At 47.5% G+C, this 24,823-nt stretch overlaps 1 protein-coding gene across 1 annotated transcript in view; it reads left to right on the forward strand.

Moving 5' to 3' along the window:
- The first annotated feature begins 575 nt into the window (after window positions 1-575).
- Window positions 576-24,823, forward strand: part of LOC144767011 (uncharacterized) — a 587,268-nt gene continuing 563,020 nt past the window's right edge. Inside the window, exon 1 of the transcript XR_013598020.1 lies at window positions 576-683. The gene's annotated coding sequence lies outside the window, so the exon portion shown is untranslated. The remainder of the gene's footprint in view (window positions 684-24,823) is intronic.

The following is a 24,823-nucleotide window of genomic DNA, read 5'->3' on the forward strand; positions in this document are numbered from 1 at the left end:
GTGTATTGTGGTTCCAACTGAGGAAGCTTTCAGAATTTCGTACTATTGCTCAAGTGCTCTTATCTGGAATTCCCCAGGTACCCCTGAGTGCCTCAAGGATAGCTTATCAGTCCCACTATTGGAAAAAGGAATACAGAAATGGGGTCAATTATTGCAAGATAATAAATTACTTCCATGGGACACTCTTAGCAATCTAACAAACCAAAGGGTGTCCATATTTAAATACTATGAACTGTCTGGTTGGGCTGTTAACCGGGGCAAGGATGGAGACGCGAATGAAGAACTCGAACTAAGTTATTAACCTCCCTCTATCAACGTAAGGAAGTATCCAAATGGTTTTGGCTTTTAGTTAAAGGAGAACCCCCGTTAATACCTATGGAGGAGCCCTGGAGAAGAGACCTGCCTTCCGGCAATGTTACATCTTATTGGCAAGTATCGATGTGCACTTTATGGAGGGATGTCAAGGCCGCCCCATTGAGGAGAAACCATATGTTTTCACTCCATAGAGCCTACTGGACTCCGAAGAGACTTACCAAGTTGGGAGGAGGAGGAGGAAGGCCTGCTTGAAGTGTGCCCTGGGGAGTGCGGATGATGTGCACATCTTTTTGCAGTGTCCCCAGATCCAGGGCTTCTGGCACCAAGCGGGTAAGACAATCTCTGAAGTAATCGGCCAAGAAATTAAGGTAAGTCTGGTTTTAGTTATTTTTGGCATTTGGCCTGAAGATGGTATTAATAATAAGCTATCTAATTTCCAAGCTTCACTTTTATTTGTTTTAATTCTCTTGGCAAGAAGAGAAATGTGTTTAAATTGGATATCCCCTAACCCTCCAAGGTTTCTGGATCGGGTGGCCTCTGTTAAAAGAGTCCATAAATTGGACATGGGATGTATGTCAAAGAAAATAATTAGATTTTGGGGTTATGGGAGGAGTGGGTTAATAAAATGGATATTTTAACTTACTAGAAAAAAAAGTACAATGATTATGAAATAAGTGAGTTCAAGGGATGATGGCTCATTCAGATAATGAGGGTATGTTCCTTCCTTGGCTAGTCCCAAGAGTCTTGTGGTCAGCTACTCCAGGAACCCTTGAGGTGGAAAGAGATTTACAGGACTGCGTGTCCCCTCTATTTGGTCCAGGAGGGTGCCATGGTACTGTTTTAAGACCACTCACTTTCTTTCTTGAATGAGGACAAAATTTTTTTTTTAAATCAGCAAATCCACCATTTTCGATATTAAAATCAGCTCGAAGTAGCTCTCCAGCAGATCATGGTGAGCCAGACACAGAGAGCCAATCCACTGTAAAGCCAGACTGGGCCTGGTTGCCAGGGACCCTGTTCCGAGGCTATAAAGATTGAAATATTATTCACTCTAGTCTGTCAATATGTTCCTGGAAATCATTGGCCTTGATACGAAACTTCAATCCTCCGACAGTCTAGAATTCCTGAAAAGATACAACATGATACTTCTCCTGGAAACCTGGTCCTTAACAAGTACCCCCATAAAAGGTTATCTTGAATTTAGGTCATCAGCAACAAGAGTGCACAAGCACTGTCGACCACGAGGCGGCCTTTCGATCTATGTCGCCTGTAAATTATCTTTAAACATCAATGTGTTAGAATTGAGTGAAGATTGGATCACCGGTATTAGAATCGGTAGCTCAAACCCGGCCAGACAATTGCTCTTGCTTAACATTTTCGTTGCACCTCACTCTAGCGAGAAAAAGGCCAAATTCGATTGACTGATTGAAATCAAGTCCAACCTGATAAGAGAACATGGTGCAGTCCCATGCTTAATCTCTGGAGACTTTAATACTAATCTTTATTTAAGCATCCCAGAGGGAGACAATGAAATACTCCCTGCCGTACCATTGTACCTAGTGCCACCACTTAAACCAGCGGGCATCAGGCCGAGCAAACTGGGCGAATACGCTGTCTTACAACTTAACAGCCTGGGTTACACCGTATTGAATCTGAGGTTTTCTACAGATTCTCCACCAGCCTGGACACAAACTAATGGTCGCACCTACTCATTTCTTGATTACACGTTAAGTAATTTTGAAACGCTCCCCTTAATAGAGAACTTCTATATTGCATCACTGGGTGTTAGCGATCATCACCCTCAAATAATAGGATTATCCTTCAATGTTGCCCATCACTTGGCAGTCACTCACACTGCACTCGGCACGTGTACTGAGAACCTTAAAAGATTGAAATGGACTGATCATCGAATCCCCGCAATAATGGACAAATACAGAACTCTCCTAGGCGAATGGTACACACTGGGCAAATACGCTGTCTTACAACTTAACAACCTGGGTTACACCATATTGAACGGGAGGTTTTCTACGGATTCTCCACCAGCCTGGACACAAACTAATGGTCACACTTACTCATTTCTTGATTACACGTTAAGTAACTTGGAAATGCTCCCCTTAATAGAGAACTTCTATATTGCACCACTGGGTGTTAGCGATCATCGCCCTCAAATAATAGGATTATCCTTCAATGTTGCCCATCACTTGGCAGTCGCTCAAACTGCAATCGGCACATGTACACAGAACCTTAAAAGATTGAAATGGACTGATCATCTAATCCCTGCAATAATGGACAAATACAGAACTCTCCTAGGCGAATGGCGCACAAGGGAAGTTGTCCCAATTAAAGTATGGGAGCTCCTTGTTGAACAATTACTGAGCCAATTTCTGTTCTCAGTACGTAAATCTCCAATACCTGAACAAACACCCATTACAGCTGTGACAAAAAAACTAAAGACCAAACGCAATTCTGCACTACGTCTCACTAGAAAACTCCAGGGAGATGTTCATGCATTTTCTAACTACAAGCAAGCTCAGAAAGCATTTAGAATATCCATCAACAGGGATAAACAAAAAGAAGCCGATCAGTTCTGGTTGAAATTAGTCCATGCCAGTAAAAACTCCAATCCTAAACCTTTATGGTCATTGGTGAACAGGAGGACATTGAGCGTAACTGGGCAATGCAGTGCAAATATAACTGAAGCTGAATGGGCATTTTAAAGACCACAACAATGGAAGGGATCAATTGAATATCATCTCACCATCGGAAACAATGAGTAATGGCACATTAACCATGCAGGATAAACCCGACGCTCCCACTTTGGTTATCAATACCGTGGAAACTGCGATTCAGCAAGACTCTGTTTTCAAAGTCCCTGTTCGTCCATGAAGGCATGAGACAAAATATTGGTCGCTATATCAGTAACACCCAGTTGGACGGGGCTCCAGGTCCCAACGGGCTTCCGCAGTCACTGTTTAAAGCCGACCCCATGCTTTGGTCTGAAAATCTGGCCCCTCTATTTTTGCACTGCTGACACACCCATAACATACCAGAATCGTGGAAATGAGCTATAATTCACTCTATTTTTTTAAAGGAGGCAGGAGAGCCGGTCCTAAAAACTACAGGATGATAGCACTCCTAGATGTAGACTCCAAATACTACGCCAGCCTCCTGTTGGAAGACCTGTCGTCCTGGGCATTAAAAACTCAGCGGCTGCCATTTAATCAGACTGGCTTTGTTGCCAAATCAGGCACTACTAGCAACCTATTGGCCCTATCCATACTCACGGAGAAAGCAGCATCCTCAAAAATTTTACTACATTGCTGCTTCGTTGATTTTAAGGCGGCCTTTGATTGGGTGCCTAGGGACCTGTTATGGCACAAATTACAAAAATGGGGAATACCCTGTAATCTATTAAAGACTATAATCCAACTCCATTCAAACACTTGGATTCACATCAAGCTGTGTGAGGGGTCATATGTTTTAAGAAAAATGCATTCGACAGGCCGGTAGCGTAAGCGTAAGCGTATCACACTTGTATAGCGCACTACTCACCCGCAAGGGTCTCAAGGCGCTTGTACGAATACCGCTGTGGAACCCATCCTGGCTTTCCCTGTGAGGTGTCCACTCCTGGGCACCCCCAAGGTGGAGGCCAGGCATCCTTAGCGTTGTGGGGGCCGTTGTGGATATTAAGCAAGCTATTGCCCAGAGTTGCAGAGTGGGACTCCATGATTGGAATAGGCACCGAGGCGAGAATTATCAGGTCCGTAGAATTTTGAGCCCAAGACCCGCCGAGGCGGGGAATTGAACCCTGGTCCCGGGCTAGACCTCTGCATCAGGGTCTGCCGCTCTAACCATTGAGCCACACTTCTCCACAAGGGCTGGGGCCAAGTCAGTGGGTGTCGTCCTGTTGTTAGCAGCTGCACGGTGGGTCTTCTTCTTGATCTTCTTTCTTCTTTTCTTATCGGGATCTGAGGAAGGAAGGTTCAGGGAGCCCCTAAATACTGAATTTAGGGGTGTTACAGGTAGGGCAAGGGCAGGGACCAATAGGTCCCTGTCCTGGGGTGGGTACACCCCCTAGCCTGCTCCTCTCCTGTGGGAGGGGGGCAGGAGCCTAGCTGTGATTGGGCAGGGCTCCCTATCTTCAAGATGGCCGGAGCCTGGGGTCGTGCTTCACTCGTCTCCCCCAACTGAGGGGTGGGGTTGGCACAAGCTGGCACACCCCCCTTCCTGACGTAGTTTTTCCCGCCAGTCTTCCCGCCAAAGTGGGGGTCAGGACTGGTGGGGGACAGTTGCTGGGTACAGCAAATGGTCTGGTGAAGCTCACAGAGGCGGCAGGCCTTTGAAGCTTCCCCTGGCCCATACTGACCTAGCACCTCGCCCAGGATGTGCATTGTTGCAGGCCCAGGAGAGTGGGGGGTTCTCCACCCAGGGGTCCAGCAACATGTCTGCTGTGTGGTAGCCTAGGCAGCCTCTCAGTCCAGACGTGGATTGTGGTTAGGTTTCAGGGGGCATCTCTAAGATGCCCTCTGTGGTGCCTTTTTCATTAAATCCCACACTGGCATCAGTGTGGATTTAATGTGCTGAGAAGTTTTATACCAAACTTGTCAGTCTTCAGTGTAGCCATTATGGTGCTGTGGAGTTTGTAATGTCGACCTCCCAGCACCATATACTCTTAATAGCATCACTGCACTTACAGTGCCCAGGAATGGCCCTGGGTACTGTAGGGGCACAGGGCTCATGCACCTGTGCCCACACCACTGGCATAGGGCAACCAGCTAGAGGGGTGACTGATGTATGTGAGGGCAGTGGGTTTGTGGGCATGGCACACAGGAATGTGTGCCATGTGGACTCTTTGTTTAGTTCTGTACTTAGGCACTCAGCCTGCAAAGGCAGTGTGTGGGTGCCAGGGTACAGGGCCCCTAAGGGTGGCACAATAAGGGCTGCAGTCCTAAGGGGTCTTCTCTGGTCACCATGCCCTGGGTACCTAGGGTACCATTTACTAGGGGCTGACAGGTGGCCAGAGATGCCAATTGGGTTTTAGTTTCAACACAGTTTTAGGGAAGGAACACAGGGCCTCGGTACCTGGTTGGCAGGAGCCCAGGGCACCCTCAGGCATAGCACATCAGCAGTCAGAAAAAAGTGGGGGCATACCAATGCAAGAAAGATGGCACTTTCTCACACAACCCCCCCCCCCCCCTGCCCCCCCCAAAACGAAAGGTGATGAGACTAACCTTGCCCAAGGGAGTCTTCATTGTCTAAGTGGAAGAACCTGGAAAGTCTATCTGCATTGGCATGGGCAGTCCCTGGTCGGTGTTCCACTTCAAAGTCCATACCCTGTAGGGAGATGGACCATCTCAATAGTTTTGGATTTTCCCCTTTCACCTGCATTAGCCATCTGATAGGTCTGTGGTCAGTTTGAACTAGGAAGTGAGTTCCAAACAAGTAGGGCCTCAACTTCTTCAGGGACCAAACCACAACAAAGGTCTCCCTCTCAATGGCACTCCAACGCTGCTCTCTGGGGAGTAGCCTCCTGCTTATAAAAGCAACAGGTTGGTCTTGGCCTTCCTCATTGATCTGGGAGAGGACCGCTCCTATCCCCAGCTCTGAGGCATCAATCTGCACTATGAACTGCTTGGAGTAGTCTGGTGCTTTTAGAATGGGTGCTGAGCACATTGCTTCTTTCAGGGTGTCAAAAGCCTTTTGGCAGCTAACAGTCCAGTTTACTTTCTTGGGCATTTTATTGGATGTGAGTTCTGTGAGGGGAGTCACAATGGACCCACATCCCTTCACAAACTTGATGTAGTACACAGTCAAGCCAAGGAATGCCCTGACTTGGATCTGGGTGGTTGGAACTGCCCAGTCCATGATACTCAGGATCTTGGGCTCTAAGGGTTGGACCTGGCCTCCACCTACAAGGTGGCCCAAGTACACCACAGTGCCCTGCCCTATCTGGCATTTGGATGCCTTGATAGTCAGTCCTGCAGCTTGCAGGGCTTGTAGAACCTTCCCAAGGTGGATCAGGTGATCCTGCCAGGTGGAGCTAAAGACAGCAATATCGTCAAGATAAGCTGCACTAAAGGACTCCAATCCTGTCAGGACTTGGTTCACCAACCTCTGGAAGGTGGCAGGGGCATTCTTTAACCCAAAAGGCATTACAGTAAACTGATAGTGCCCATCAGGGGTGGAAAATGCTGTTTTCTCTTTGGCTCCTGGGGCCATGCCAATCTGCCAGTACCCTGCAGTTAAGTTAAAGGTACTGATGAATTTGGCTGCCCCTAGCTTGTCTATCAACTCATCTGCTCTTGGAATGGGGTGAGCATCTGTCTTGGTGACAGAGTTGAGTCCTCTATAGTCCACACAGAACCTCATCTCTCTCTTTCCACCCTGATAATTCGGTTTGGGGACCACAACCACTGGGCTAGCCCAGGGGCTCTCAGAGGGTTCAGTCACCCCTAGCTCCAGCATCTTGCTGACTTCAGCTTTGATGCTTTCCTTGACTTGGTCTGATTGTCAATAGATTTTGTTTTTGACAGGGTTACTGTCACCAGTGTCCACATCATGGGTACACCAGCTGGTCAGACCTCGGGTCAAGGAAAAGAGACTAGCAAACTGTTGCAAGACTTGCTTTCAGTCAGTCTGCTGTTGGGGAGAGAGGGTGTCTGAATAGACCACCCCACCCACTGACCCATCTTTTGGTCTGGAAGAGAGATCAGGGAGAGGTTCACTCTCTGCTTCCTGTTCCTCATCAGTCACCATCAGCATGGTGAGGTCAGCCCTGTCATTGTAGAGTTTAAGGCGGTTCACATGGATAACCCTTTTGGGTGTCCTGCTGGTGCCCAGGTCCACTAAGTAAGTGACCTCACTATTTTTCTCCAGGATAGGGTAAGGGCCACTCCATCTGTTTCGGAGAGCCCTTGGTGCCACTGGCTCCAAAACCCACACCTGTTGTCCAGGTTGAAATTCAACCATGGCAGCTTTTTGGTCATAGCAGTGCGCCTGCAGCTCCTGGCTGGCCTCAAGATTCTTGGATGCCTTGTCCACTTACTCAGCCATTCTGGACCATAGGCCAAGCACATCGTCCACAATGTCTTGTTTGAGTTCTTGGAGAGGCCTCTCCCAACCTTCTTTCACAAGACAAAATGGTCCCCTTACAGGATGACCAAACAGAAGCTCAAATGGTGAAAACCCCACTCCTTTCTGAGGCACTTCCCTATAAGCAAAAAGCAGGCATGACAACAGGACATCCCATCTCCTTTTGAGTTTTTCAGGGAGTCCCATGATCATACCTTTCAATGTCTTGTTGAACCTTTCAACAAGACCATTGGTTTGTGGGTGGTATGGGGTAGTGAACTTGTACTGCACACCACACTCCTTCCACATGTGTTTCAGGTAAGCAGACATGAAGTTGGAACCTTTGTTTGAAACCACCTCCTTAGGGAACCCTACCCTGGTGAAGACACCCAGGAGGGCCTTGGCTACTGCAGAAGCTGTAGTAACCCTAAGGGGAATTGCTTCAGGGTACCTAGTAGCATGATCCACTACTACTAGAATGATTTTGTTCCCTGAGGCTGTGGGAGGTTCAAGTGGACCCACAATGTCCACACCTACCCTTTCAAAGGGTACCTCCACCACTGGCAGTGGTATCAGGGGGGCCTTTGGTTTGCCACCTGTCTTGCCACTGGCCTGACAGGTAACTCAGGAGCTCACAAACTCCTTCACCGTTTGGTTCATCTGGGGCCAGTAGAAGTGACTAACTAGCCTTTCCCAAGTTTTGGTCTGCCCCAGATGTTCAGCTAGGGGGATGTCATGAGCTAAAGTTAGGAGGAACTCCCTGTACTTCTGTGGCACTACCACACTCCTGGTAGCTCCAGGATTAGGGGTTCTTGCCTCAGCATACAGTAATCCCTCTTCCCAATAAGCTCTGTGGGTACCAAGTTCTCTCCCTGAGGAGAGGGGTCCTGAGAGGCTTGCTGTGTAGAAGCTGGTCCCCCAGTCTTCTTGCTTTGTCTCTTGGTTGGTTGGGCCATATTTTCAGGCTCCACACCTACTTGTTCTCCATTCTTTTTGCTCTGTGCTCTGGTTAGCACACACACCAGTTTAGGGATACCCAGCATGGCTGCATGGGTTACTTGCTAAACCTCAGTCCAGGCTGAGGTTTCCAGGTCATTTCCCAGCAGACAGTCAGCAGGCAATTGTGGAGTGACCACCATCAGTTTCAGGCCAGTAACCTTCCTCCAACCTAATGTCACCATAGCCATAGGGCGTTGATTGGTAATGCTGTCAGTATTGGTGACTGGGTACGTTTTCCCAATCAAGTATTGCTCTGGGGAAACCAGCATTTCCTTCGCCATAGTGATACTGGTAGCTATATCCCTCAGGGCTTCTACTCTAGTTCCATTAATGGAGGGGTATTGTAAATATTTTTTACAGTTGGTTGGCTAACCAGCTACAGTGGCAAACTCCATTTCCCCCAAGGAGACTAGACTAGCTTGAGTGTATTCCCAGATTTTCTCCGGGTACTCCTCTGATCCAATCTGTAGAGTCACTGTCCCTGGAGTAGCTGTGTTGGGTGGCTTAGGGGCTTTATTGTAGGGGCCGTTTTTGTCTACAGTTAAATGTCCGAATTTTTTACAGTTGTTACAATAGGCCTTGTTAGGATCAAAGTTCTTCCCCCTATAGGGCTTAGGCACATAGGGAGTAGTTTGAGACCCACCCACGTGTACAGGTTTTTGGGGTCCTTTGGAAGACTCAGACTTTTTATCTTGGGGATTCTCACCGGCTTTCCCCTGGGGAGGTTTTGTAACCACCTTCTTTCGGTCACCCCCAGTGGCTGTCCTTGTCACCCTAGTCTTGACCCAATGGTCTGCCTGCTTTCCCAATTCATGGGGAGAAATTAGCCCTAGGTCTACCAAATACTGATGCAAATTTTATTTTGTGCAATTACTTAAAATGTGTTCCTTCCTAAACAAATTATAAAGTCCAGTAAAATCATGCACATTGTGTCCAGTTAACCAACCATCCAGTGTCTTTACTGAGTAGTCCACAAAATCTATCCAGGATTTGGTATGGGTTTTGTGAGCCCCCTGAACCTAATTCTATACTCCTAAGTAGTGAGTCCAAATCCCTCAATCAGAGTTCTCTTCACGAGGTCATAAGACCCTGCATCTTGCCCAGAGAGGGTCAGCAGCCTGTCTCTGGAGTTACCAGAGAACAGTTCCCACAGGAGTTCCCCCATTGAGGTTTCTTCACTCTTCTCATATCACAAGCCCTTTCAAAGGCTGTGAACCACTTGGTGATATCATCACCTTCCTCAAATTTAGGGACAATCCCTTTGGGGATTTTGGGATCATAAGAGTCCTCTATATCCTTGTTATTGGTATTGCTGCCACCAGACATAGGGGCTGAGTCCATCTCTTTCCTTTCTTTTTCTAGAGCCTGGAGTCTGGACTCTAGATCTAATCTCTTGGCCAACTTGGCTAACAAGCTGTCCTATTCACTGGGACTAGTCCCAATATTTTCACTAGGCCCTGGCCCACCTGTGTAGGTCCTAGGGTCCCAGAGTGTGATTCTTGGAGTTAAGGATACAGGGCCCCTCCTCTCCCTAGAGATGATGGGGGGGGGGGTCTCCTCCTCCTCTAGCACCTCTTCTTCCTCTGACTGGTCATCACCCTGTTCAGAGGGGTGGCCTTTAGCATACTCAGCCAAGAGCTTCTGGAGCCCTGTTTTGGTTGAATGCAGGCCCACTGGTATATTTTTCAAATTGCATAAGGACCTTACTTCTCTGAAATTTAAGTGTAAGTAAGGTGTGAGGTTGAGCTCCTCCACCAGGTCCTGTGCAATATTATCCTCACTAATAGTTGGGGGTGGTTGAGACATTCTAACTTGATAGTTCTAACCCTCTACCCTGACTATAGTGACTTTTATTTTTTCTAAAATTCTAGAGGGACTTAAGCAGGGCCCTGACAAGACTTTTAGTATTTTGGAAAACCCAATTTCAGAATTCTAAAGGCAGTTTATGAGTTCTGTTGTGTGATCAGATGGTAACCAAGTAGTCCAACAAATGCAAGTTTGTATCCCACCGCTGATCCACCAATGTGAGAAAGTGGCTCTATGTATACTGGACCAGAATAAGGTACAGTGTGTATAGAGTCCACAAACCCCAGAGGTATAACAGAGGTTAAAGCCAGGTGTGACCTTACTCTCTAAAGTGGTAGCTTGGTCAAGCAGTAAGGCAGTACCAGAGGACAGTGTGAAGCATTTGTTGTACACACTCAGTCAGCTAAAGGTTTCACACGCTTAAAGACTGAACTCAAGGCCAATTGTTTTTATATCAAAGATATAGTTGTTTTATTTTTAGAACCAACAGGTATCAAAATATACTGTTCTCAATATGAGAGGTCTCAGATAAGTACAATGCGGGTGCAGAGTGGGTCTTGAGCTTCCTGGCTGGCACCAGGGGTTGGTAGATCTTCAGGGTGTCCCAAGGTTGCTGTCAGCGGGAGTTGCCGGGATTAAGCAGGAGCAGGTTCCAGGATCGACAGGCCTGTAGGGCTGGGGCCAAGTCAGTGAGTGTCGTCCTGTTGTTAGCAGCTGCACGGCGGGTCTTCTTCTTCTTGATCTTCTTTTCTTATCGTGATCTGAGGAAGGAAGGTTCAGGGAGCCCCTAAATACTGAATTTAGAGGCGTTACAGGTAGGGCAAGGGCAAGGACCAATAGGTCCCTGTCCTGGAGTGGGTACACCCCCTAGCCTGCTCCTCTCCTGTGGGAGGGGGGCAGAAGCCTAGCTGTGATTGGGCAGGGCTCCCCATCTTCAAGATGGCCGGAGCCCGGGGTCGTGCTTCACCTCGTCTCCCCCACCTGAGGGGGGGGGTTAGCACAAGCTGGCACCCCCCTTCCTGACGCAGTTTTTCCCGCCAGTCTTCCCGCCAAAGTGGGGGTCAGGACTGGTGGGGGCCAGTTGCTGGGTACAGCAAATGGTCTGGAGAAGCTCACAGAGGCGGCCGTCCTTTGAAGCTTCCCCCGGCCCATCCTGGGGGAGGAGACCTAGCACCTCGCCCAGGATGTGCATTGTTGCAGGCCCAGGAGAGTGGGGGGCTCTCCACCCAGGGGTCCAGCAACATGTCTGCTGTGTGGTAGCTTAGGCAGCCTCTCAGTCCAGACGTGGATTGTGGTTAGGTTTCAGGGGGCATCTCTAAGATGCCCTCTGTGGTGCCTTTTTCTTTAAATCCCACACTTGCATCAGTGTGGAGTTAATGTGCCGAGAAGTTTGATACCTACCTTGTCAGTCTTCAGTGTAGCCATTATGGTGCTGTGCAGTTCGTAATGTCGCCCTCACAGCACCATATACTCTTAATGGCATCACTGCAATTACAGTGCCCAGGAATGGCCCTGGGTACTGAAGGGGCACAGGGCTCATGCACCTGTGCCCACACCACTGGCATAGGGCACCAAGCTAGAGGGGTGACAGATGTATGTCAGGGCAGTGGGTTTGTGGGCATGGCACACAGGGATGTGTGCCATGTCGACTCTTTGTTTAGTTCTGTACTTAGGCACTCAGCCTGCAAAGTCAGTGTGTGGGTGCCAGGGTACAGGGCCCCTAAAGGTGGCACCATACGTGCTGCAGTCCTTAGGGGTCTTCTCTGGTCACCATGACCTGGGTACCTAGGGAACCATTTACTAGAGGCTAACAGGTGGCCAGAGATGCCAATTGGGTTTTAGTTTCAACACAGTTTTAGGGAAGGAACACAGGCCCTGGGTACCTGGTTGGCAGGAGCCCAGGGCACACTCAGTCAAAGCACATCAGCAGTCAGAAAAATGTGGGGGCATACATATGCAAGAAAGATGGCACTTTCTCACAGTGTGTGCTTGCCCCGCATTTCTTAATGACGGAAGGAGTTTGTTGCGGGGCGCATGGATTGACAATGGAGTTCGATCATTCCGGCTAGCCATCATAGCAGCAATGAATCCCAACAATATGATGCTTAACTTCAGGTTTATGAAATTTGTCATTAAAACTGCAAACAAAACGTACATCTGCGGGTTTACAATAACCACCGTCGTAATTTGTACATCTACGAATAAATCGGGACTCCTGTGTTCTTTATTATATTTCGAGACACTTATCGGCGCTGTCTTTGATTGTCTTACCGAAAGTTATCGCTGGGTGGCACATCTATCAACAAGGTCATTATGTTTTAACATATTTTAGCTTGTTTCTTGTTCACTTTTAAAAATATTTAGTAACACTGCATCCTTTTAACACTTTTAGCTTTTTCTTGTTGCATTTAAGATGAACTGTGTGTTCTTGCTTGGTTTTCTTTGTTTCCTTCTATTTTTATTCTAATTGTCATGATTTTAAGTAATCAAACAATGAACAATACTCATAATTCTAAAAACGGGCACCGAAATGGGAACGCCAAAAACAGTTCCTGCACGGCATGGACTGAAAAGTCCATGCCGTGCAGGAACTGGTGTGCATGCACAGGGGAGCAAATGTTGTGCCCTGTAGGCCCCACTCTGTTTCCTCTCTTCCAGGGTTTTCCTGGAGGAGGTGCCACTATGAAAACCCTGAGGGGAGGAAACTCCTAATATGCTCGGTGGGACTTGGGTGGTCCCACTAAGCAACTACACTGCCGCAACACCGCCTGTGGCGGTCTGACAGCCTGACTCCTAATAGAGCAGTCGAGAGACTGCCACTGCTGCACCCCAAAAGTCGGACCGCCAGGCTTGTAGTCGGGGCAAAAGAGTGCTGTGAATGTACACTGGGTAGGTGTGCCTGCATTAATGAATTATATGGAGGATCCCCCAGATCTACCTGGTGAAGACATGAGGAGGAGAGGAATCCCCAGCCAGATTTGTGTATTGCTACATTCCTGTGAGCTGGCTGAGACACACATTGGAGAAAACGAGGAAAAGACCCCTTTCCCCTTCAGAAGACTGATCTTTGATTCTATAATAGATCACAAGGAAGGGACCTGAACACATCTCAGGAAAGGAAACATGGCTGATAAGGGAATCATAAAGAGTAGGATTAGGAGTCTGGGATTAACTTTTTGAGGCACATATAACTGTGGCTGACATCCAGGTGTGAACTGTGGTCATTCCCATGAAGTGTGTCGTGGGTCAGTCTGCTTCGGAGTCTTGCATGCTGTAACAGACATCCTTTCATAAGGCAAGAAGAAAAAGAGAAGTGTCCACTTTCAAAGAAGCAGAACCCCAGAATTAAACTTCAAAGACTCAGACTCATTTTGGTATCTGGAAGTGGACTATACAAAGGGGAGGTTGAGATCCCAAACTAAGTCATCTGCCAAACAGCCAGATGGGCTGTACGAGGAGGGGAAACTGTGCAAGACTTCTGCCTGTGACCAGGACTAGGAGTCAAGGCCTCCTAGTTTCCATGATGGGTGACATGAAAGCACCCAGGGAAAATTAAGATCACCTGCCCTGGATCGTGGAGCACCAGCGCCTGCCTGCTGGCCAAGACCTGGGTGCCCAGTGAGGAAGAGGAGAGTGTTAGAAAGAGCAAGCTCCGGTGGGGAGCACTACCAAGAGGATTCTCTAAGCAAGGTGTGAGGAGAATGGCTGCGCACCGATCAGGTTATTGCCCATGTGCAGGAACGCCCCGGCAACCCCTGTATTCCCGGAGGGGGCCACCATGATCTCAGCCATGTGAATAGTGTCTTGCGGGAAGCACCAGGCTTGCACCCCCATGTCTCCGTATGCCAAAGGGGCCGCAGTTGAACTTATTTGGGCCAGGTGCATGAGACTTGTGTCCGCTGAGATTGGCGACCCCATATGCCAAGAGGAGGAGCCGTAGTGAGAGCAATCTCACCGGAAGAGTCTGCACCTGACTGTGAGTAACGCAACAACCCTGTATGCTAGGTGGGGCTGCTGGTACACCTGTGGCCAACTGTTCAGGTCATGACCCAGACAGGATTACTGCTGTGACTGGCAGATCAAGCCTGTCAACTGCAGCTGACTGCTTCCCAGAGGATCTCAGCATGACGCTGAAGTCGTTGCACCCTCGCCCGAGCTACAGTCGGGAGCCAGAGAAACCCCCAAACCCCTAAAATGACACCCCACCCCCCTTGTGAAGGCTGAGCGGGAGAAGCTCCAAATTGCTGGACGAGCCAGCAGCGCTGTTCGAAGGAGAAAGGCTATGCCTGACTGGTGCTGTCACATGAATTGCTCGGGCCTGTTTTTACCACTCAGGATCTGGATTTAGGGGAGGGCACTTGCTGCTCTGTTGAACACTTCCATATGGCCAGAGTGAGTAAGACCAGAACTGGGCCTGTGGGGCTCTGGGGCGTACACCACTAATGGTGCTGCAGCACATAGACACTTTTGCCTAATATCTAAAGAATTAAAGGAGAACTCTTGAGTACAGCCTACTAGTATGCATTCCCTGGATGTGGCCACCTGTGGACGAGGAATAACCCTGTACACTTTACAAGGAAGAGGGTGGGACTGGGATTTACCTAGCAACTCCTAGAGCCACGAACTCAAGGGGAGTGTTGTATTGCACATGAGTACCATTATTCATTTAGATGTGTAGAGTTAGAAATAAAATACTTTCTTATAAAAGTAAGTATTGGACTACACATTGATTCATACTGTGTGCACTTTGATTTATGAGTTGTGTTGCTTACCTGTAGCTACACTTCCCATACTAGAGAGAGGCTTTGGCTGTCCGTACACAGCTGTCACAGAGTCAAGTGCAGGAGGGGTACTTGTCCCAGTTGCATAGGATCCATAGTAGGTCAGGACCTGGAACTCCAGGACTAAAACCCCTCAACCACCACAATTGGGCCCAGTAGCCTCTGTGTGCCCCATGCCCCCCTGAAATGGGTTCTGACACCACATATGCTGGGACCCTTGTCTGATGGATGAGAGGCATTAGTGAGACTGGGGAATTTCTACAGATACTGTGTTTGGGTATGTTGGACAGAGAAATTAATTATATGAAGCACAATTAATTGTTAATTCCAGTTACCACTGCTGCCCAAAACTCCTGAAACGTAGTTGTGTTAAGTCTCCATCCAGATAGAAAGTGGGGATATTCCTGTTTGTCATTGAAAAAAGGCTAAGGCCTTCTTTCATGGTGTCCAGCTGTTAATGTATTTGGGGAAAGGTCCAATGTGCTGGAACATAAAAGCCAGCAAAAAAGCCTCACTGAGGGACATTAGTGGATACAGCTGTTTCACAGCCCCAAAGTCTTTCCTCAAAGGACACATTTCAGGATGTTGCTGGCTACAATGTCACAAAAATGTAGGTCATACTGGCAAGTCTCTGTAATTATTCCTATGCCCAAACAAAAGAAAAAGAAAAACACACAAAAACATTGGGACATCCTCAACATAGAATTATTAGAAGCATTACCACATCCTCTTTTTGATTTCAAACAAGTCTTCAATATACGACAAAAGTAGAAAACCAATGGAAAGATACACCATTATTGTAGGGCTTACTTCCGGTGAGAGCAAACTATGAATGCAGCTCTTGTCGTCTAGCTACACAATTTTAACAAAAGCGTTCACATTTGGTAACTGTACCTATGTATTGAGACACCACATGTATTATAGGTCGTTGTGGTGTAGGACTGCACTACCTGGGAAGATAAAGTCACTGTTATGTGTATTTGTAAAGCACACTAACCTGTGAGGGTATCCTGGTACTTAGCAGTTGTGTGTGCCTAACCCTGCCTATGGTAGGTTCGCTAATTGAAAAGCCAGTTTCAGCTTCTTGCAAAATTCAGAAGGAAGGAGGAGGCTCTGATGTGAAGTGGGAAGTCATTCCACACTTTAGGCACGATGTAAGAGAATGTTCATCCTCCTGATCTGGTTGTGTGTATGCATCGGATGTGTGCAAGTAGAAGTACTGCGGAGCGGAGGTGTCTGGGTGATTGGTGGAAAGAGATGCAACTGTTCAGGTAGGTGGGATCTCAGTTGTGTAGTGCCTTGATTATGTGTGTGAGGAGATTGAATTGAGCCCATCTGTGTATTGGGAGCCAGTGTAGTTCTCTGAGGTATGGTGTTATGTGAGTTCTATCTGGGAGGTTGAGGATTAGTCTCGCTGACGAGTTCTGGATGGCTTGCGATCTAGTGAGTTGTTTGGTTATCCCAGCACAGAGTGTGTTTCCATAGTCCAACTTTCTGGTGACTACGGCGTCATTTTTTCTAGTGTTGCATGTGAGCCTTCTGAAGCTCTTCCTCAGTATCTTCAGGGTGTGGAAGCTGGATGCAGTGATGGCATTGAATTGTGGTGTTATGTCCAGTTTGCTGTAGATGTTCCGAGGTTCCTGATATTCCGAGGTTCCTGATGTGGTTTCTGGGTGCGGGCATGCGCATGGGTCTTAATTTGGCTGGCCACAAGTTGGAATCCCATGGTGAGGTGTTCTTGCTGAAGATCACTGCTTCTGTTTTGTCAGTTTGAACTTGAGGGAGTTGGCTTTCATCCAGTTAGTGACTTCGGTCATGCAGGCAATGGACTTCTTTCTTGTGTTGGGATTGTTGTCTGAGATAGAGAGTATGATTTGCATGTCATCTGCATAGGAGAAAGTGTTGATTCTGTGTGCACGGTTGATGTTGGCCTGAGGGACCATGTATGCATTGAAGAGGTTGGGGCTGAGCAATGAACCTTAAAGCACTCCGTATATGAGTTTGTGGGCTTCCGAGAAGTAAGGTGCCAGGCTGACAGCTTGTGTTCTATTTGTGAATAAGGAGCAGATGTCAACCATGCACAACTCTTGCTGAGAATTGCTAATGTGGGCATTGGCAGGTCGGCTCTTCAGTGGATCAAGTCCTTTCTGTCAGGAAGGTCCCAGAGGATCCAATTGGGCAACCAAATATAAACAAGCATTGGAAATGCAATAGGTCTCGCATTAGGAAAGTTTTAGCTATTGGTATTGTAAATGGCAATTTCTTTTATTTCTGTATTGGTTTTGAAAATAGCTAAATTAATAGCTTTGTCATTTACAATGCCAATAGTTTTAACTTTCGCAAATGTGACACCTATAGCATTTGTAATGCAATATGTGTTGTATTTACGTGACTTAGATGTATTGATATTACAAATAACAATGGCTTTACATTTTTTTAAATAATTAATACTTAAATAAAAATAATTGTAATTTATAATAGCAATAGCTTAAACTTTTGTAAATAACGTTTGTGAAGATTGTGTTCAGTGTATTTTATTGTGACGAAAATCCAAGAACAGAAGTGAAATATTAACATCTTTCTGTGACATTTGTAATAAAGCTTGAAACATTGAGAGAACATATTTGAACCAGTTGTTGTTGAATGGTTGCACAGATTGATGCTGTGATGGCGCAGAGTGATGTTGTGGTGGCGACGAGTGATGCTGTGGCGTTCAGTGATACTGTGGTAGCGCATAGTGATGTTGTGGGCCCCTGAGTGATGCTGTGGTGGTGCTGAGTGGTGCTGTGATGGTGCTGAGTGATGCTGTGGTGGTGCTGAGTGGTACTGTGGTGGTGTGGGTGTGCTGAGTGGTGCTGAGTGATAATGTGGTGGTGCTGAGTGATGCTGTGGTGGTGCTGAGTGGTGCTGTGGTGGTGCTGAGTGGTGCTGAGTGGTGCTGTGGTGGTGCTGAGTGGTGCTGAGTGATAGTGTGCTGGTGCTGAGTGAAAATGTAGTGGTGCTTAGTGATGCTGGGGTAGCGCTGAGTGATAATGTGGTGGTGCTGAGTGACAATGTTTGTACGGAGCAACAATTATAAGGTAGTGAGAGAGACAAGAAAAATACTAGCTGTTTACAGTGAAAAGTACAGACCTATTAGATTAATAAGCAGAGTAAGCAGGAGGTACTACAGCACATGCCTGTGAGCGACGAGCAGCGGCGTACACCAAGAAATTTTAAATCGCGCTCACAAGTATTTTTTAAACATACTATAGTGTAACATTTATGACATCTTTGTTATCACCAAAAATGTCCCTTACCTGAGTCACCAGCAATGAACAGTCGGTTTTGTAAAACCAACCTCATCCAACGGTAAAAAAAGGAAATATTTTGCTTTAGTAGTATGCAGGTTTAAAGAGGAACTGGAGTCGAAAATTCCGAAAAGAGTAAACACAAATTCGGCAATGAAATAGAGTCATTATCAATGAATTGGCGCTTTTGTAAATCCTACGGTTAGAACAAGACTCAGAGATTGAGTTGTTTTTTTGATGGAGTGGGATGAAGCCAATCCAAAGTCAATAGATAAAATTGGAAGGAAGGGTCATCAGGACCCAGGAGAAGGATCTCAATTAGAAGCAGGGCCTAGGAATAGGACCTCTTTCTTTGGACCACTGAACCAGGGCTAATGAAGCAGTATCCATCTTATAGCTTAGGTGTGGTCTTGTGCAATCTACTAGTTGCCTACCGTACCAGGGCTTTGTCTCTGGAACCCTCCCTAAAAGCTTCAGAGCCTGAGGCAGATTGACCCAAGACTGGTTAAGAATATGACAAACATGAGGCTGAAGAATGGCTCAAGCGGAATTTATTGGTACTGTTGGGGTACTCAAGAGGATGATTGTTGTGAGAAATAAAATTATTTTGCTGCATATTTTGGGAGGGATCGCTAGTGTCAGAGATGAAGGACTGAGTGTAAGCATACAGCAACTGCAGTGGGTGAGGTAATTTGTGTTTTTTACACCATCCAAACTGCTTTATTTCCAGTATTGCCACTGAGATCGTTCTGTAAGTTGCAATTTTTAATGACCTATTTTTGAGAGTATTGGACAATTTGACCTTCTGGATCATTAATTGAACAATGTGGGCAACGCTGCGTGTGTACCATTTTATATTTGGTCTAGGAGATGCAAAGGTGTGCACTTGGGATGTGGTGAAATTTAAGGCTGGAGACGTTTTGCATGAGAGCATCAGCATTGATGGTATTTTCCTCTTGGCCCACAGTGAGGCGGGCCTCACAGAGTTAGGGTTGGCCTCATTGCCGCGTGCACCATGAATGTTGAAAACGAGGACATGGACAGACCATGCGAAGAGCTGCCAGTCCCAGAGGCGAAGATTGGGTATCTGGAATTCTAAGATGTCAGGGCCCTTCCACTTCACTGGTGAACAAATTGACCACTTGAGTAAATCTAAAGGTGCTGTCATATCTTTGTTTGCCTCTTGTGTGTCAGGTCAGGTGATGAGTTTGCTGAGCAGGGACAGCAGAATGAGATCATCTGCTAGGCTGCCAGGGTTAGATGTAAAAGGTTAATGCGTTTTCGTTGAAGGAATATAGACTGACTTACAGGTGACAGATTTTACCAGAAGGTGTCATGTAAACTGTGCATCATCTTTCAGCCGAACTGGGTAAGATTAAGCTTTTTTCTATTTTTTTTAGGATATTCTAGTTAAAAAGTGGTAGCGCTGAGAGTATAGAACCAGATGTGGTTAGCCAGGAGTCAATGAGGACTAAATAGCTAAAGCTGCTATCATAGTTAAGGTTGTGAATCCTTGTGACATGTTGGCAATACCCATACAGTGAAGAGTCCAACTCTGATGAAAAGCCCCGAATTGCATGTGATAAGCGCTGTCAATGGTAGATTCAGCAAACATTGAGCAGAAGCATGTGAGACTGTGGGTCGAACAAATGAGGCTTCTGCTGGGATTGTTGTGCCAACTCCAAGATTTGTGACCACTTGTGGAAATAGGAGCGCAATTTCCCTCTTGTGGTAAATAGGTCACAACCCTTTTGATTAGGCACTTGTCAGGTTTTATTGTGCTATCTACTGGTAAAGAGTGAGACGTATGAGTGTATGGGAGAAGGGAGGTGCGCGTGGCTGCAGCGAGAATATGCCATGGACGCATGGTAATTGAGCAGGTGTGATTTGATGGTGAGATGCTTAGTGGGTCAGGCAATGGTGATTTCTGGACTTTTTTGCATGACTGTTCATACCTGGAATTGGAAGCTATGTCTCTTGTTTTGGTTGGTGCCTTGATGTTTGTGAAGTGGAGATGCGCTCCCCTGGGTTTGCAGAGTTTAAGAGAAGGTTTGAAGTTGATGGTGACCTGCAGAAACACAGCCTCACACTCCTTGTACTACACAGGGTTCAACAAAGTACACAGGGTTCCCCATAATGCTTGGTGATAATAATAAACAAAAGCAGCAAGGTCACTGCCCCGCCCGAGAACAGTTGTAATTCAAGGCGCGTGAACTCGCGTTCCGTGGCTGCCTTACACGGCGCGCGCGCTCTCTCTGTGAGGGTGACAACGTTCAACTGGCACGCGCGGTAAAGCCGCGGTCTCGAGTCAGAGCCGGTGGGGCGGGCGGATGGAACGCTGCTGCTGGTGGATCACATTAAGAGGCAGCGGCTGGAGGCGGTGCCCATGCGAAAAGCGGCATAGCCAGTATCCCCGCACAGCATCACAACCCGCCGCTCGCACCCTAAAGGCCAAGGGATGGCCACCGCGGCCTCGAACTGGGCTATACCAGTGCCCCACTTTCAGGGGCTACCGTTCCTAGAGGCTGTGCTCGGCGGGCCAGTATGAGCGTAGGGGCGACAGGCAGCTCGGCAGAGATGCCACACAGCGGGAGCCCAGCGTCCTGAGCAGAGCTCCCACTGGGGGAGGGCGGAGGCAGCCGCGCTCAGTATGTCTTCGTCCCTGGGGGCCCCCTGGTTTAGGGCCCGCGCCCGGCCCCCACGATCCCTGACCTGAGCCACCTGACCGAGGAGGAGCGCAGCATCATCATGGCAGTCATGGACCGGCAGAAGCAGGAGGAGGAGAAAGAAGAGGCCATGCTCAGGTAAGCGCCCCCAGCACCGGTGTGTGTGCGTGTGAACAGGGGAATTCTTGTAGGGAAGGTGGAAGCTATCGGAATGCCTTTTGGGGATGCTTTGGGAGCGCCATATCGATAGTCTTATATAGCTGCTGAGCAGGCATCTAGGAAGCTCTACCTCCTGCACTTCTAGTCCTTCAGGGGAGTGGAGAATAGAGGGTACAGAGTGGACCGAACCACCACGAGACACTGAGCGAGAGAGCAGCGGCGCGCACACTGGGAGGCAGCCCCCACCGTGTGGGCGGCGCACGCACAGAAAGGAACCCAACGCCAGGAGGGGCGGAGCGCACGCACACACGCGGTGCCCAGCGCCGAGGTAGGACATAGGAAAAATCCTATTTCTTGGCTCTTTTTCAGGACCAAGTTAAACTATTGCACTGCTTCACCCTGAGGAAGACAACCAACGCTTGGGACTTGAGCAGGCAGGGCACTTTGCAAGGGCAGATGGGAGGGCACTATTAAGTTCACAGTAGAGCTCTTTGGAAGAGATGAAAAGTTGTCTTAATTCAACGGAAGGAGGCATAGAAGGGAACTTTAGAAGTGAGGTGAGGTAAGGAGGGGAGTGTGTGCGTATGTGTGTGCATGCGTGAGTGTGGCTGCGCGCGTGATTGAGAGAGGCGAGAGGCGCCGTGTGAATGTGGGACAGGAGATGTGCACGGCGCCGGGCTGGACGTGCGCGTCCACAAACCCGAATTTCTGCGCGTGCCCTGGTTTGTCTCCCTTGAGAAGCATCTCGGCAACAATAGGTCTCGAGGGCGAGACCTAAAAACAATATCTGCTCCCTCAACAGCTGAAAACTGACGTCTGCCTCCACAGTATTGCCAAATACAATATTACCCCGTCAATAGGAAAAATCACACAAATGCCAAATTACAACTCTTCCTCCCACATTAGGTGAAAACACACAACTGCCACCTACACAGGTGATCACTACAGGCCTGATTTTTACTAGGTGAAAAGTAATTGCCCTGTAATCCCATTTTCTTTAGCATGACAAACCCCAGAATGCTTCCTCTGCAAGAGTGAAGTCCTAGCTGCCATGAAGCAGGTTGAACATGACTGCCACCTTAGCAAGAAAAACACAGGATGACTCAGATGTTGAGGGATAACAATATAACCGCTGCCTTCGAAGAGGAACACACAACTTCCTCATCAGTAAGTGAAAATACCAAATTACCTCCTCAACAGGCTAAAAGGCTTTCAATTTCCTTTTCAGACAAAACACGACTGACTTCTGAAAAGGTGAAATGCGTCACGCTCTATAATAACTGCCTGGTGAGATCACAATCTGTAATAACTCCCTGGCGAATGGTATTGTTCCCTCCTTTTGTAAAACAACTTTAGTCACCCTCTCTTCAAAAAGGATACTTAAGAACCTAATATCTCTTCCAACTATCCTATTTCCATTCTTCATTTTTGTATTAACATTTTAAATATTTGGATGAATACACAGCTCATTTCTTATATTGAGGAAAACAGTGTCCTTAATGCATTTCAGTCCAGTTTCAGGCCCTCATTTAGCCCAGAAACAGTGCTAGTGGCTGCAGTCAGTGACATCTGTATGATCTTGAAGCAGGGAGCCCTGAGTCTCTACGCGTCCTTGATCTGTTGTCAGCCTTTGACAAGATCTCACATGCTGTCCTGCTAGAACCATTAAACGTTATTGGTTTGGGGGACAACGCTCTAAGATGGTTTGATTCTTTTTTTGTGAAATTGAACACAGGCTGTTCAGAGGGCTTTATTCCGTGCAGATTTTAAAGGTATGCCCTGTGGAATCTCTCAGGGATCTGTTCTCAGTCCAACTCTCTTTAATATATATGTTGCTCCATAAGCGTATCAGATCACCTAGTCTGGGTTCTAATTTTATGGCTATGCTGATGGCACGCAGATCATCTCAGACAAGACAGAGGTGCTGATTTTCGGTAATCCTTAAGATTGGTGCCCCCTGCGGTGGCCCCAGGCATAAGGGGAGTGCCCTAAATTGGCAACTACTACCTGGAAACTTTAATATGTACACCATATAAAAAGCTAATGGCCACTTGTATTTTTAATCATAAAAAAATTATAGATTCATCCATTCCTTCCTCAATACTCCAGCAGCTGTTAACACAAGCCTTGATTTGGACAGGTTGGACTATTGCAATGCATTGTATGTTGGTCTCCCTGCCTATCTTATGCTGAGACTGGGGAGGCAGTTTTGAGTTTTACCTACTGTAGACTAGCAGCATGTATCACCTGCTGAGAAGCCATTAATGCCATTTCACTTCCTGAGCTGGAGGTTATTTTCCATTTGGTGAAGGCTTAGTGAGGTTTTTACTTGCTAAGACAGAAGTCACCTCTATAGTCTGCTTATGGTTATCCACATGCTGGTACTGGTGGGCATGTCGGTGGGTTTGTCATGCTGGAAAGGCAGATCTATGTTCTCTCCTTTTGAGGAGGTAATCATATTCTTTTACTTGTTACTGGGACTGTTGGGTGTTTTCTGCTGCTGAGTAGGCATTCGTGTTTTTAACCTGATGAGAGCGCATTTATGTACTCTCACCTGCTGAGCAGGCAGTCTTGCTTTTACCTGCTCAGGAGATATTTATGTTTTATTTCCACAAGAGGAAGAATTATTTTCGTTTGCTGAGAAAGTTGTGTGTTTTCTTCACTCTTGTGGGCAGTTGTGTGTTGTCATCTTCTGGCGGAGGCCGAGCGCAGCCGTCTAGACCAGGGGTGCCTTTTAAGCTGCCAGAGATGGAATTGGTTCGAGATGTTGGATAAATGGCTTTGTGGCAGATGCAGAGAGCCTTCAACCAACATCTTTTCTTAACTGGGAGCCAACGTTACCAGTTGCACATAGGCACTATCAAATCTCTGCATGCCAAATATCAGTCTGGCAGCTGTGATGCGTGGAAACATACAACTGCCTACAAACCATGTACACATGTATCCATACTGTGAGTACATATAACATACAAATGCCAGGCAGGGGGGCAACCATGTGACTGCATCCCCTGCAGGTTTAAACCTATGACTGCACATCTAAAGATTGCATAGGACTGCCCCGTCAGAAACAAAAAAGACAGAATTGTACAGCATCATTTTTAAGATATCTTCATCAATAATCTGCTATTCCTCATTTATTATTTCCAGCAGCGGTGCGTCCATAGGGGCGTAGGGGCGTAGCCCCACAAGCCCATGGACGACGCTGCTCGGCTGCTGCAAGAGACTGCTGAAAATTTTTGTAGAAGTCGTGCGTGCGCCGCTGGGAATCCGGGAAGCGCCCGAGTAATGTGGGAGAGGGGCTGGTCTGGACTGCTGCGCAGCTCGAGTGACAGTCCAGGTGACGCAATCCCTCAGCTGCAGCAGCAGACAGCCAGCCAGCCAAGGTATCTTCAGGTGCGCAAGTGACAGGGGGGCAGAAACTTCTTCAAGCATGCGCATTAGTGTTCCCCCATAGAGATCGACCAGGGGGGTGTTTCTTTAAGCTGGCCGGCTTTTCAAAGGCGACACAGGGCGAGCAGTTAGTGGGCCCCCCTAGCCAATCCTGGCACTGCTTGCAGTGCCAGGATTGGCTGGTCACTGCGCAGCAGGGCAGGGCAATCCATTATTGGATGCCGCGCCTGGGTGGTGATACACACACTGCATAATGGCCAATCACTGTGTGTGACTTCATGTAGTCATGCAGTGATTGGCCATTTTGCAGCACTGCGGAGCTGACGTCAGATCCTCTACTCGCCAT

This window comes from Lissotriton helveticus, chromosome 7, assembly GCF_964261635.1.
Source record: "Lissotriton helveticus chromosome 7, aLisHel1.1, whole genome shotgun sequence".
NCBI classification, from domain to species: Eukaryota; Metazoa; Chordata; class Amphibia; order Caudata; family Salamandridae; genus Lissotriton; species Lissotriton helveticus.